This window comes from Daktulosphaira vitifoliae, unplaced genomic scaffold, assembly GCF_025091365.1.
Source record: "Daktulosphaira vitifoliae isolate Bord-2020 unplaced genomic scaffold, ASM2509136v1 Scaffold_4, whole genome shotgun sequence".
NCBI lineage: Eukaryota > Metazoa > Arthropoda > Insecta > Hemiptera > Phylloxeridae > Daktulosphaira > Daktulosphaira vitifoliae.
In genome coordinates this window covers 28,249,976-28,263,466 of record NW_026099575.1, presented here as the reverse complement: position 1 = coordinate 28,263,466, position 13,491 = coordinate 28,249,976, and positions in this window count along the sequence as shown.

Genomic DNA, 13,491 nt, shown 5'->3' with positions numbered 1-13,491 from the left:
AGTTATTGTTGTTTTTGAAATAATCTACCAATTTCTTAAAATTAAACACTATCTACAGACTTGTATCGAAGCGTTTTTTAAGATAGTGATTTTAATCACTGTCAGATATCATCTATACTTGTCCCAACTATAACACCTCCATTCTGTGCCGCTACCGCACTGTGCTACTGTTTTTTAGAATTATAATTATATTTTAGGTATTTTATATAAAAATATGGCGTTTTTGGGTAAAAATTAAATAGAAAATACTGTAAAAAGTTAGTCAAATATGATTTTTACTACTCTATTTTGTTAGACTACAACTTTAAACTTTTTGTAGCAGTAGTAATATAAGAGAAATATTAATTGTTTTTGGGTGACTTTGAAAAGTTAAAAAATATTTTGTTAAACACAATTTCATGAAGTATATTAAAATTATTACTAATTATTGTAGTAGTTATTTAATGATGAAAAAAAATGAATACGAGTTATGAAAATCTTTGTAAATTTACTTTTTAAAATGTGATAAAAACAAAAAATTGAAGTCGTTATTTAATAAATGATGTAGTGATTTTATGAAAATATATTCCTCCTGTGGATTTTATTTTTTCCAAATATTTTGGCTCCCCAAAAGGTGCGAAACTTAAGATAAAACATTTATTCATCAGAACTGACATTATCCTAGAATTGCCTATTAGATTCACATATTAGCCAAAACTATTGACTTAAATTCTTCCTCGTGAAATCTTTCTAATTTTATAAGTGAAAAAACTGAAGGACTTTTAAATTGTAGTATTTTTAATAATAGACATTATTTATATTTTTTTATTAAAATATGTCAATAACGATGAAATTAACTTTTGTATAAAAAAATAGGCAATTGATATCAGTGAAATCTGTCTGGCGAAATCTTTTCAGCTTAAGTCAATGTTAAAATTTGCAGTTACACTTGACAAGACGTCTAACAGAACTTTATTCCATCACGCGATTTGGCGTTAGAAATCGTAATAAAAAAACATGGAACTGAAATAAAAACGGGCCAAAGGGATTCTTGGGATGATAAAAAAGTTGGAATGGGTCGTTTGGCCAACAGATAATCTCTTCTGGACTTGAGAATCATGAATTCAATTTTTCCCTCGTGCAATACTTTTGGTCGGTAACATTCTATACAACGAGATTGCGGCACTTGAGTGTCAGTGTAATATCGTTACACGAAAAAAGCTTAGCGCGGAAATTGTTTTCTATTTTGTCGTTTCAATTTTCGGAATCTTCGGACCGTGATGAAGTCGTAAACGCGTAATGGGCACGCAGCGGCAATAAGAAACCTTCTTGTCCATCTTATAAAATGAATTTATATGTAATACCTTAAAAACGGTAGTAGTTCTTGTTTTCTATTTGTGCGCTTTTATTAGTAGTTCTTTTTTGTTTTAACGGCCCTTAGAAAAATTGTATTTTTCTCACAGCAAGCGTGTTCCGTATACAAATAACTTATGTTATTTTAAGGCTAAAAAGAAACATCAAATAAACGACAATGATTTCTAAACATAAAGTAGCGCAATTTTTCAGATAAATAGAACATTTTTTTCGAGGTATTTCTCGAAAATTCCTTCGTTTTTTCGAATAATCATTTTTTAAAATGACGCACCACCGAAAATATAGTTTTAGAAGTGTAAACGTTGACTGAAGTCACTAATGCCGTAAGTTCATCGAACTTTTAAGATCATTTATTATATAAGAATCAAATACACAGTAAATGCATACAAGTTTTTTGTGGAAATTGTAGAATTTATTTATGATTGTAGAACCAACCCCANCATACAAGTTTTTTGTGGAAATTGTAGAATTTATTTATGATTGTAGAACCAACCCCATAGCCAATAAAAGTTGTCAACTGTTTATCGCAATTTTATACGAGTAATTTTTAACGAGAAACATACAACGCGTGTTCACATTGTTCAATAAATGATCCTCGTTTGTACGAGATAGACACAGCACCGATGTTTTATGTAAAAAAATGAGTAATTTCTGATTTATCGCCATGTTTACATTCATCAATTTCGTCGGGACTCTTTAAAAAATTTTAATCTGTTCCGCACATTCAATAAAACTTTTGACGATAAAATCTTTGCAAAACGCAGTGTTTAACCGGCTGAGACTTTTTGCAATTCTATCAAAGGCTCCCTATAGTGCCGACGACTGTGTTCACAGGCTCATATGAGAAATTATTTTACACATCGTCGACACCGTACGTTGAATTCTGTGTGTACACATACCCCTCGTGCATATTCATTATGGTGTACGACAAACAAAACACACAAATAACAGTCTCTTACATGTGTTAATTGCTATCGTTTCACGCGTCTGATAGGTACCTTTATTTATTAACGCAAAGTTAATATGTTCTATTTGATATAGTACACAGTTACGCATAATTCTAATATCGTTATTTACTTATGAAAAATCAATTATTTACTACGTGTTTTGATAACATCAAATTATTAGACACGATAATACGAATAAGGATTTTATTTACTCGGAAACAAAATTAAGTTAATTTATCATATTTAGCGCTCATAAAAACTAAGAGTAAACAATAATATTAAGAAATGGATGCATATTTCATTAGTATTTGAGTGGTTTGCGATTTTGAAGATTTAATAGAAAATGAAAATCTAAAATTTGTCTGTAATACAATTGCAGACAAATTCTATTACAGTTCTAGTTTTTTTGTAATTATAAAAATATTTTATTGCGCAGTTATACGAGCACGTTGTAGGAATACATTAAGAGATTATGTGACACGTTTCAGTGCAAAGAATTACGTGACAGGCTTGGAAGTAGATGTTTGTCGGATAGATTAATAAACGTATAAGATGCTTTATAATTATCCGGTGTTGTTAATCTTCTAACTAATAGAAAAAAACCTTATGTTAAAAATAGGGGATTATGAGAGTCATAAAAAATCAATTAGTCTCGTGGGGTTCCTAGTGAACATTACTTTGGTGTAGATGGATACAATTTTTGTACTTTAATGCTAAATTTTAATTTTTATAAAAAAAAAACATATTTTTTACAATAACAAGTTGTTATCTAAGTACACACAATGTATTTAATAAATTCTATATAAATATTAAGGGTACAAAGAAAAAACAATAGTAGTCTACATTTAAATATTTTCAAGGAGATCAAAGATAAATTTGCGAATATTTATTATTTTAATATGAAACAAAAATTGATGCTCTTTATAATGGCAATATAAAAACATTTTTTATCGAATGGATTTTATCACTTGTTACTAGTCTTAATAAGATGTCAAATCAAAATCGACAAAAGTGGACAACTAACAATTTTTTCCTATACTCTTCGCGTTTAAATAAACAGTGTTCGGGATTTTAAGAATTTTAAAACATTCGTATAGGACAACCCAATCGTTTCGTGATATTAAAAAATACCTATATGTTTAGTTGTAATTTCGAGATAGTAGGCATTTACGCGTTGATATGATGTTTCACAATAGATTCCTCGTAGAGTTTTGAATAGGGTTAAATATGTATGTAATACTAAGTTTTTGAAAATAAAATAATAATTAGTGTTGTAGCTTTTACCCTGCAAACAATAAAGGGAGGCCAATTCACGGGCTCCAAGTAAGTTAGAGCAATTTGGGGCTAGGAAATAAGAAAATTATATTAGCCGACGATTTAAAGAGAGGAAGCCACGTTGACCTCCGAGTTAATCCTCCGCTATTGCGACCACCATGACTAAACTACCACCGTCACTATTTACCACATTACTTCCATTGAAGGGTACATAAGTCTAAGTAATGAATGAGACGCTCCTAAGCAACAATTCTGCCGGCAAAAACTAGCCCCCACGTATACATAAATCTTAATAATTATGTGTAGTGTCCAAATGATAATTGGCTGAAACTCGTTGTATTTATGAGTGTGTTTATAAAATTCATGACAGATTAATGAAATTTATTTTTATTTGATATTTAACATTATTTTTTCCTTAAAAATGACAATTAAAGAAATTAGTTAAATGATGATCTGCCGCGAGTAAAATTGTTTATACAAATACTAGTATAAAGTTTTCTAATAAAAAAAATCCTAACAAAAATAATATGTTATGAGTGTAAAAGAAATTTTTCATCAATTATTTGTTGAGATTAAACTTTATGAATTAAAACGAACACTATTTCATATTGTTTTTTTCTAGTACATTAATTATGATTATTATCACGTGTTAAGGGGTATGCCAACACATAACTAACAACGAAAACGTTTAGACTTTAATCGTTTTGTTGTATTTGGATATAAATAATTTTCTTGTAGATTACTGACTTTAAATAGTGCAGTGTACACAAATATTAAAGAGAGGTGATGATATTTTTATTTTAAAATATAACTTAGATGAATATTTTCACTGCATTACAGTATTCTTAATGTATTTTACATATGAAAACAGTGGGTAAAACATAGAATAATTTATTTAATATAATATAAAATAGTTTTACTTCAAAAAATTGTCGATGAATAATGAAAAAATATTTTTGAAGATATAAAGTTTTTAAATGTGATTTTACTTTAAATCTTTACACCATTATTCACTTGAATAAAATTCTATTAAAAATATTTTTGAAATCTGAAAAAATCAGTAATAAGAAAAATACACTTATAATAATAATGTCCGAAATTTCACATAAATATTCTGGAAGCTTTTAATGCATACAACCTAAAGGAAAATTTTAGTAAATAGTAATAAAAATGTCACATTTGTATACGAATTTTCGATAATTTATGTCGAAATTACACTATTTGGGTGCAAATTAAGTGTACATTAAAAGTATACAGACGTATGAAAATTTTGTAATCGTTTCTAACAATTATTTTGATTATCTTCACGATTAAAAAATATATATTAACATCCATAAAATCTTAGAAGATCTTGCACTTTATTACTTTTTTAAATTGAGTTTCGTTCTACGGATAATCAGTCTAAATTAAATTTTAAATAAGGAAAACTAAAAAACGTATTTTACAAAATGTGTTTAAAATTACATTGTTCATATAAGTAAATTACCTGTTAAAATTTAGCGGCTTGAGTACTTTTAGTATAGACTTTGAAAAAATTATTTTTAATAAAACTGCACAAGTGTATGTATTTGAGAACTTATTGCCTAAGTTTCTTAAATGCTCCTTATAATATAAATTACTCTTGTTTTTGGGTACATACTTAATGTTCAAACCTTTATTTTATGAAAATATATATTACCATATTCAACATTTTTCGAAAAAAAGTTTTCCGCGACTTAAAGAAAACTTAGTTATTTAAGGTAAAAGCTAAAACTTAGAGCGTTACCTAATGGAAACAAATCATTATTTAATAATGTTTATTTTCTTTGGGTTACTATTTTGTGGAAAAAATGTAATATGTACGTGCATGCATGATCGATGCGAAAAGCTCTCCCCTTTTTTTCCCTTTACTAGCCTTTAAAAACTCTCCATTCCAAGGCCTATCGGCGGCTTTGACAGTAGAGGGAGGCGGGTTTTTTGTTTTCGGCCCCGCCGCTGAAGGGACGAATAAATCAAGAGTGGCCGCCGCAACCGACTGTCGTAAATCATGGTGTGTAGTGTGCCATCCCTACCGCGAACCCGAGGGTAGTTTGGGTATAAGGTATTCGAAATGAACGAAATTAATCATTGTCAAAAACCCTCCCTACACCACCCTGTCTCATTTCTTCTCGTAGCCCAGTTTATCCGCCATTCCGCCGCACCCCAACGAAACGCCGCGAACCCTCTTGGGTTTTACCGGTATAGTTTAATTCCTGCACGCGTAGCTCATCTATTCGACTTCGATTCTTCTTCTTATTTTAATTTTCCGACAACAGTATTACGGAGAGCACCGCGTTTTTATCCTTTTCATATTTCCCTCGTCATTTTTCTGGGTAATAATAATTTACCTTACATAGATAACAATTTTTATTTTAAAGATCATTATCTCGTTTTTAAAACGTAGGATTTATAAAGAATGCAAAATTTGAAATTACGAGCTCAGTTCATAAACGAACTTTTATTTAATGTTTTTATAAAAAATAATCGCATGATAAAAGCATCTGGCGCATGAAAAATTGTTAAATTTTGTTGCACTAAGTGTATAGTATACTACTTTTATAGTTACAAATAATATAACACCGGTCAGTATGTGAATTGAAATATTTATTTTTATCATATCAAGGTCTAAAGATTAAACTTATACTTAAGAGTAAACTTATATTTATTATTATTCTGTTATCATCTACGATTAATGTAAATCCAACTCATAAACGTAACGTTTAAACATTTCACTTAAATTTTATTTATGCTACGAAAAAGTTCTATACTTGATATTTTAATGGATTATTATGATAATTTCCTTTATATTTTAATTGATTAACATAATTTATTTAATTTTTAAGTATAAGAAAAAACAGGGTTATTGTAAAAAGTGTTCTTTATTACGTATTATTTTTATTCTTCATACTATTGTTATCTTATTGTTTGTCTTTAAAAATATGATCCTGTTATAGATTATTTATATTACATTTTAATTAACTATAAATAAATTATACATATTGCGTATAATTTATTATTTGGTGAATTGTTAGTCTAGTTCATATATCACAAAATCACACGTGACATCTTCAATGTACTTGAACAAATAATAACTATTTTGAAATTTCTTTGTTTTAAGGGGTAAATATTCATAATTATTATTATAAATTATTTGCAAAATTGTAATGCAAACACAAGTGTTATATGGAAATAATTTTTAAAGTAATATTTTATGTATAATTAGTTACTCAAGAATTATAATATAATGACAAAAACAGAATACTAAAAAAAAAAAAAAAAGTCAGCTTGATATAAACCAGTGTTTCTCAACATTTTCATCATTGCAACCCCACCTTAGGCGATATTTATGTTTGTGCATACACTATGGATGGTAACCCAAAAAGCTAAATTTTTATATAAGTATTTATTATCAAAACATTAAAAAATTTAAATGAAATAAAATAATAATAATAGTATCAGAGTTTTACAGAGGTGTAATTCTTTAAAACATTAAATACAAAAGATACACAACAGAATTATGATCTAAAAAAGTACTTTCATTATTAAGTCATATAAGGCGTGTGATAAGCGAATTAGAAATGAAATTTATAGAGAAAAATGATATACTAAATAAAGCTATAGATCTGGTATTTCGGCAAGGAACACTCAAGTTAAACATACTTAATATAGTTGGAATAGTCCATATTATTAAAATTTATATAGAAAGGTTTAATTTAATTGCGACGATTAAATAAGTATTTTAGAATATTGTTTTATAATGTTGTCGGGTGAGATAGTAATAGTGAGGAGGACATTGAATATTTAACATGAATACTGCAAAAAGTAAAAACTTTCATATAATAAAAATCGATCACCTGTGGATAATATTTTTTAAAAATAAAAAATATTTAAAATATTAATTTCAAGCTAATAAATACAAAAAATATTAAACCGGAATTCCATAAAAATCACTAAAAAAATCTAGTAATTTTAACGCTACAAACATAATTTATATGTTTTTACACAATAAATATAGAACAAAGATTATAAATAATGGTGAATAGAAGATCATGTATAGAAATATCGACAGAAGGCACTGGTAATCTAATTATCATGTTAAAGACGAGAATGACTACGAAAGAACGACATTGTTTTACATTTATTTATATTTCACTGAAAGTTCAGAGTTATAGTTCAAGAAGTTATTCTGTTGAGATTATTTTAAAGGAATAAGCAGTCTTGATAAGAATTAATTCGTTTAAACAGTTTTTTTAGCAAAACTTAAAATATTTGAGTGTTTTAAAGCCTCTGGTTAATAGAAATAGAAAATAATAAAGGAGATAATATAGTCCCTTGGGGAACTGGATTTGTTTCTGAATTTGTGATAAAGTTACAATAAAATTATCTAATTAAATATGAATAACACGCTTAATGAAACGAAAATTTAAGATAATTGTTAACCTATTGAGTTGTTTTTAATTTTTATGGGCTAATTTTTTAAAACTGTTTGGATTTTCAACATTATTAAATAGTAATTATATTTTGTTGATCTTTAATAATTAGTTCGCGAGCTGCCGGTTGTGAAACGCATTTACATATATACGTATACGTAGACGTCAAAATTGTTAAAAAATAACCAAAATAATAAAAACTTTATCATCGTAAACATTATTGTGAATGTTTGGAATAACGACATCTGGTAGGAAAGTGCGTAATATTTACATTAAGAACTTTGTATCTGAAAAGTTTTTTCGTTGTATTTCTAACATAGTTATGAAAGTCTCACAACAAAATAATAAATTTGGCAATATATTTAATAACAATTTAATAATTATAATGACAAACGATAATATCGCTGTATTAATATTTTAAAACGATTTTTCATGGAATTCCTCTCAAAAACTTTAGGTAAATAAGCTTAATTAAAACCTGAAATTTTGGCAAAATGAAAACATTTTACGAACCGTCATATATTAAAAACTAATATGTACGTTAATAAATTATTTGAAATTTAAGTTTTTTTTAAAGAAATATTGTATTATGATTCATGTGACATTTTATGCGTGTACCAATATTTTCGAACCTCGATTTTATTATATTTTTTTAATAATGCGATGATATCATGCACATTTTAATTATTGTTCATTTATGTGGTGTACATTTCTATTATAGATGTCCTATACATCTAAACAATAGTTAGTGTGTAGTTTCTTTTCATAATAACACTCATAAATTTTACATTAATTAACGTAAAAATTAGTTCCTATTGAAGAAGTGTCACAATTTTACAAAAACGCTACGAAATGAGAAATATTATTATGCCCTTTTATTTATGCGATTTTCTATAGAAAATCAAAATCATTCAATTTTCTGTAACGATTTATTTAATCATCCGGTTTTAATAAGGAAATTAAACCGTAATTGGTTACGCCAAGTGCAATATAATGACTCGCCCGAAAAATCTGGCGACGAGCAAATGATGTGCCGGCACACAGATAAAATATTACAATAAATTACATTTAATATGTGTGAATAAATTATGAATAATCTTCTTGGTGAATATTAAGAGATGCCGGCGATGGTGTTTGGGCGGTGAACGATAATAAGAGTATAGACGTTACGAGGGTGAACAAATTTACAAGTATTGTCGCCGCTTAACGCACTTCGTTTTACGGTTCCGCCGCCTTCATGAAAATGGCCATTGCCACCCCCGCCGGTCTATTATGTACAACCCCTTGTTTTTCAATTCGATAGTTAACTAAAAGTGTGGCCACATAAAATGTTACGATATAGGCGACTTGTTGATATACCTGATATTATTGCCATATAATTTTGTAGTTTTGTACGAAAGGGCGAAAAATCAACGCTGGTTTCACTTTACAGTTCAAGTCAGATTTATTCGTTTGCGAATGGGAACATTTTTTAAACAATAACGATTGCGTTTTAGAAATCATAACAGCACTTCTAATAAATCTCAATAGGAGTTTCAAACTCTAAAAATATCAAGTCTCTGTATTTCTCGTTTGGGTGCTTGAAATTATAATAAACGCCAGGCAAATCAACGCGTAGACAATGTTGTTTTCAGTTATTATCGCGCAATAAAAAAATATAAATGCGATAAACCCTGGCGGAATTATAATTCCGTTACTCGAACAAAATATTTGCTTGATTGATTTGTTTTCCTAACAAAATATTTTGTTTAATTAACCAAACAATTATGTCTGCTGTGCATTAACGACGAACTTGTTGGTTTTACTTGAGTTTTTTCGGAACGGGTTTGTTATGGTAATAAAAAAGACAAACTATAATGTGTGTCGATTTTTTACAAAACATACTCAACTCACGCCTTTTCAGATGAAACATTTGATTTTTCTTTTGTTAAATATCGATTACATCCAAAAGAGAGTTCAATTTAACAATCAAATAACATCGTTATGTAAAAACGTTTGCGTTTCGTGTCGGCAGGAAATGTCTTCTAACGCGTCGAATAATATTGTACGATGTGCATTTACACGAGAAAATGAGCAATTGGATGGGGGCGCAGGTACTTGGCAAAAAACGAGGGGAGCAGATGCGCGTTTCGAGTTGGACAAACACTTTGTAGTGTTCTAGTGACATTGCGAACACGGAAAAAACGCACGAGGAACAAATTTAACTAAATAAATAAAAACGTCGTTTGTAAACGATCTTGTTCCCCCGAGGCGCGTATTTGGATACGAAAAAGGGTTTGTGCGATGCAAAAAAAAAAAATACCGTACGACCGAGAATAAACACCGCCGTCAATTTATTATATTAATACACATTTTTATTGTCGTCCCTGCCGAATCATGCGATTATTATAGGGCTTTTTTTAATCAAAACGACTACGCCGAACAAATAAAACTCGGTCGCGTATATTTATAATTTTAAAAAAAGGGATGGCCGACGGGCCGGCGGTGAAGGAGTCTTTGAATTTATCGACAAATTTGTCGGAATAAAGCGCCTGCACGCCGGCCGACACAGTAAATCACGATGTCGATGGATACACGGGTCTTCCGCTACATTTGTTCTTATTTGCAGACCGGCCTGGCAAATATAAATTTACAGCGGATACGCCACGGGCGGCGGAGGAGTGCGTTGTTGGTGCTTTTTTTTTTTTCTGGAGCAAAGGGAAAACTGCGCTGTGCGAAGAAAGGCGCGGCGAAGAAGAAGTGTGTAATACACCGGGGCACTTGTACAATTTTATCAAGATAAACAGATCTAGCATTTTTATTGCCGGTCCGTGATAAGTTTTTGTAAAACGGTTTTTTGTCGAAAATGCGCTCACTATATCAACCGGAAACGTAAAAACCGGGACATCGTCCGAAAAATTGATGTCCTGCACACTGTCGAGGTGCCGCGTATTTGTGATATATGACTGAGCAACGGCCGTGTAGGATTTAACGTTAATGTTTTTTATTTTATATTTATAACTGTAAGAAATAAAAAATATCTGTTTATTATTATTTTCATTGTACTTTCTTGACACTCGATGCCATTTTTATCTATACTCGGACGATTAAAATATATGACGGGTAATTTTAATGAGATACTTCTTATGAATAGAGAATCATCTAATGTAATACAAATTCGACATTGCATAGCGACAACATCATTTTATATATTAAATTATTTGAGGTTGATTCGTTTCTATAGGTCATTATGGTATACCAAAAATGTCGATACATAAAAACACATTTCAACTCTAATGTTCAATACTTATCTTAATTGACGATACTATTAGGCGTAGTAAATTCGTACAGTTAATATACATAAAAATTTTATTTTATTAATTCTATTTGAATGTACATAACTACTACAGAACGATATTTTAAAGTGACTGTCATAACGCACAAAAACGTGTTTACTCGTTACATATTTGATTTGTAAGTACGTCATTAAATATCTGGTAAGACTGATTGAACTTAAAAAAATACAAGTGTTAGTAAAAAATAGAAATTCATAATGACTTCAACTGTTCTTATTATTAAAAAACAAAAATGTGTTCTTGAATTTGCCGAATAAATTTATATTGAATACTGCTGAAATTCTATATTTTTAATTCTATATAAAATATTACTTTTTATGATAAGACTCTATAAAAACTTCTGCCGAAAATAATAATGAAGAACTTGATTTAATGATTTATTTAGTTGCTTGAACATTATGACAATAGTTGAGCAAACAATATCAGATTGATTTTATTATTATCATAATTAAGCAAACAAAACATGATGGATAAAAAATATATTAAAAAAACCCCATCACAGAGGGGTCGCGGCACAGTGGTGACGTGGCATAGTTGGATCAAGTTTAATGATATCAGACTGTGATTAAAATTACTATCATAAAAAACGCTTCGATGCAAATCTTTAGATAGTGTTTAATTTTAAAAGATTAGTGGATTATTCCAAAAGCTACATGATCTGCTATTTCTTTATTAATATCCTGATTAAGATAAAGTATGTCGAATGAAAAAGGGATATAAATATTAATTCTCATAAAAAAATTGTATTGATTTATACATTTATCAATAAGTTACAGCATTATAAAGTTAAAAATTTTAAATATAAAATCGAGAATTTTCACACAAAAATAGCATTTGGTAGCCATTTTCACCGTGAAGACAAAATAAAGTCCGAAATTTTTTTTTTCCATAATAAAGTACATTACATTAGCTTTAATTTAAGGTATATATAAAAGTGTCAGTATTTCCGGAACACTTTCAAAAGTTAAGTTGAAAATGTTAATTTTTTTGAAAAAGTTGTCATTTTGAATCCCTCCCTGTGGGCTTATAAAGGGTTAAATTTATAAAAAACATGTGAATTCAAATCATTAAACAATTTAAAAAAACCAACGGCTGATCGGATAATAAAAATTATAAGAACCAAATTGTTTTGTACATTTTTTTTTTATGATAGTGTTAAGTCCTCATTTAAAAAACTTTAAGTTAAGGTTTTTTGAATCAAACAAAATTTTCCTTTTCAATTGTTTTCGGAAAAATAGTGTCTTATCCTTCATGAGTCACCCTATATATAAATAGATTCTAATAATATTTATCTGAAATTATTTTTATTCACACTAGACGATTATAAATGGTACTTCAATTCAGCAAATTCGATCGAATCTCGAACTCGGCATAGTACACATCAGACACATCTGGGTTACCGTTTCAGTATTTTGAAAATTATACTGACTAGGGTTGTAAACAATTTTTCTTTCTTTAAATTTTTGATCTTTCAAATGTGATAGTTTATTGAGGCAGTGAGATACATTCGATCACATTAAATTAAAGACAGTGTATTAATAACCTTTTAAAAATATATATTATTATTTAGAACTATTAAGTACTGTAGTTTCCCGCTTATCTTCTGTACTAAGGCACATAGTGTTTGCTGCCGTTGAAGTTGGCGTGAGGTAACATATCCGACAACTACACCCAAAGAAAAACTTCAATCAATTTTGATAGAGAAATGTTATCAAGGGTTTATGATAATGTTTTATTAATACGAACAAAATAATTATTCTTATAAATAATTATTGTTCAAGACAAGAAAAAAATTATCATATTGATAAATATAGCATAGATTCAATAGTAATGATATATTTATCAAATTGAACAATGAATTTATTATATAGATCGAGGTTTTTCTCTGGGTGTAGGTAGTCAAAGGTTTACTGTAGAACTTGGCAGCATCTGGTGTCCACCTCTTCACATTGAGTCTGATATGTTTATGTATAAATGATTTGGCGTAAGTTGCAATAGTGTAACTTATTCAATTCGCATCATAATCAAACCCACTTATTTGATATAAATGGAATTTATTATTATAGAATCTATAAAAAAATGCTTCTTTTATTTGCTTTTGCATCTCTGAATAATAGATACTAGACACGCTAG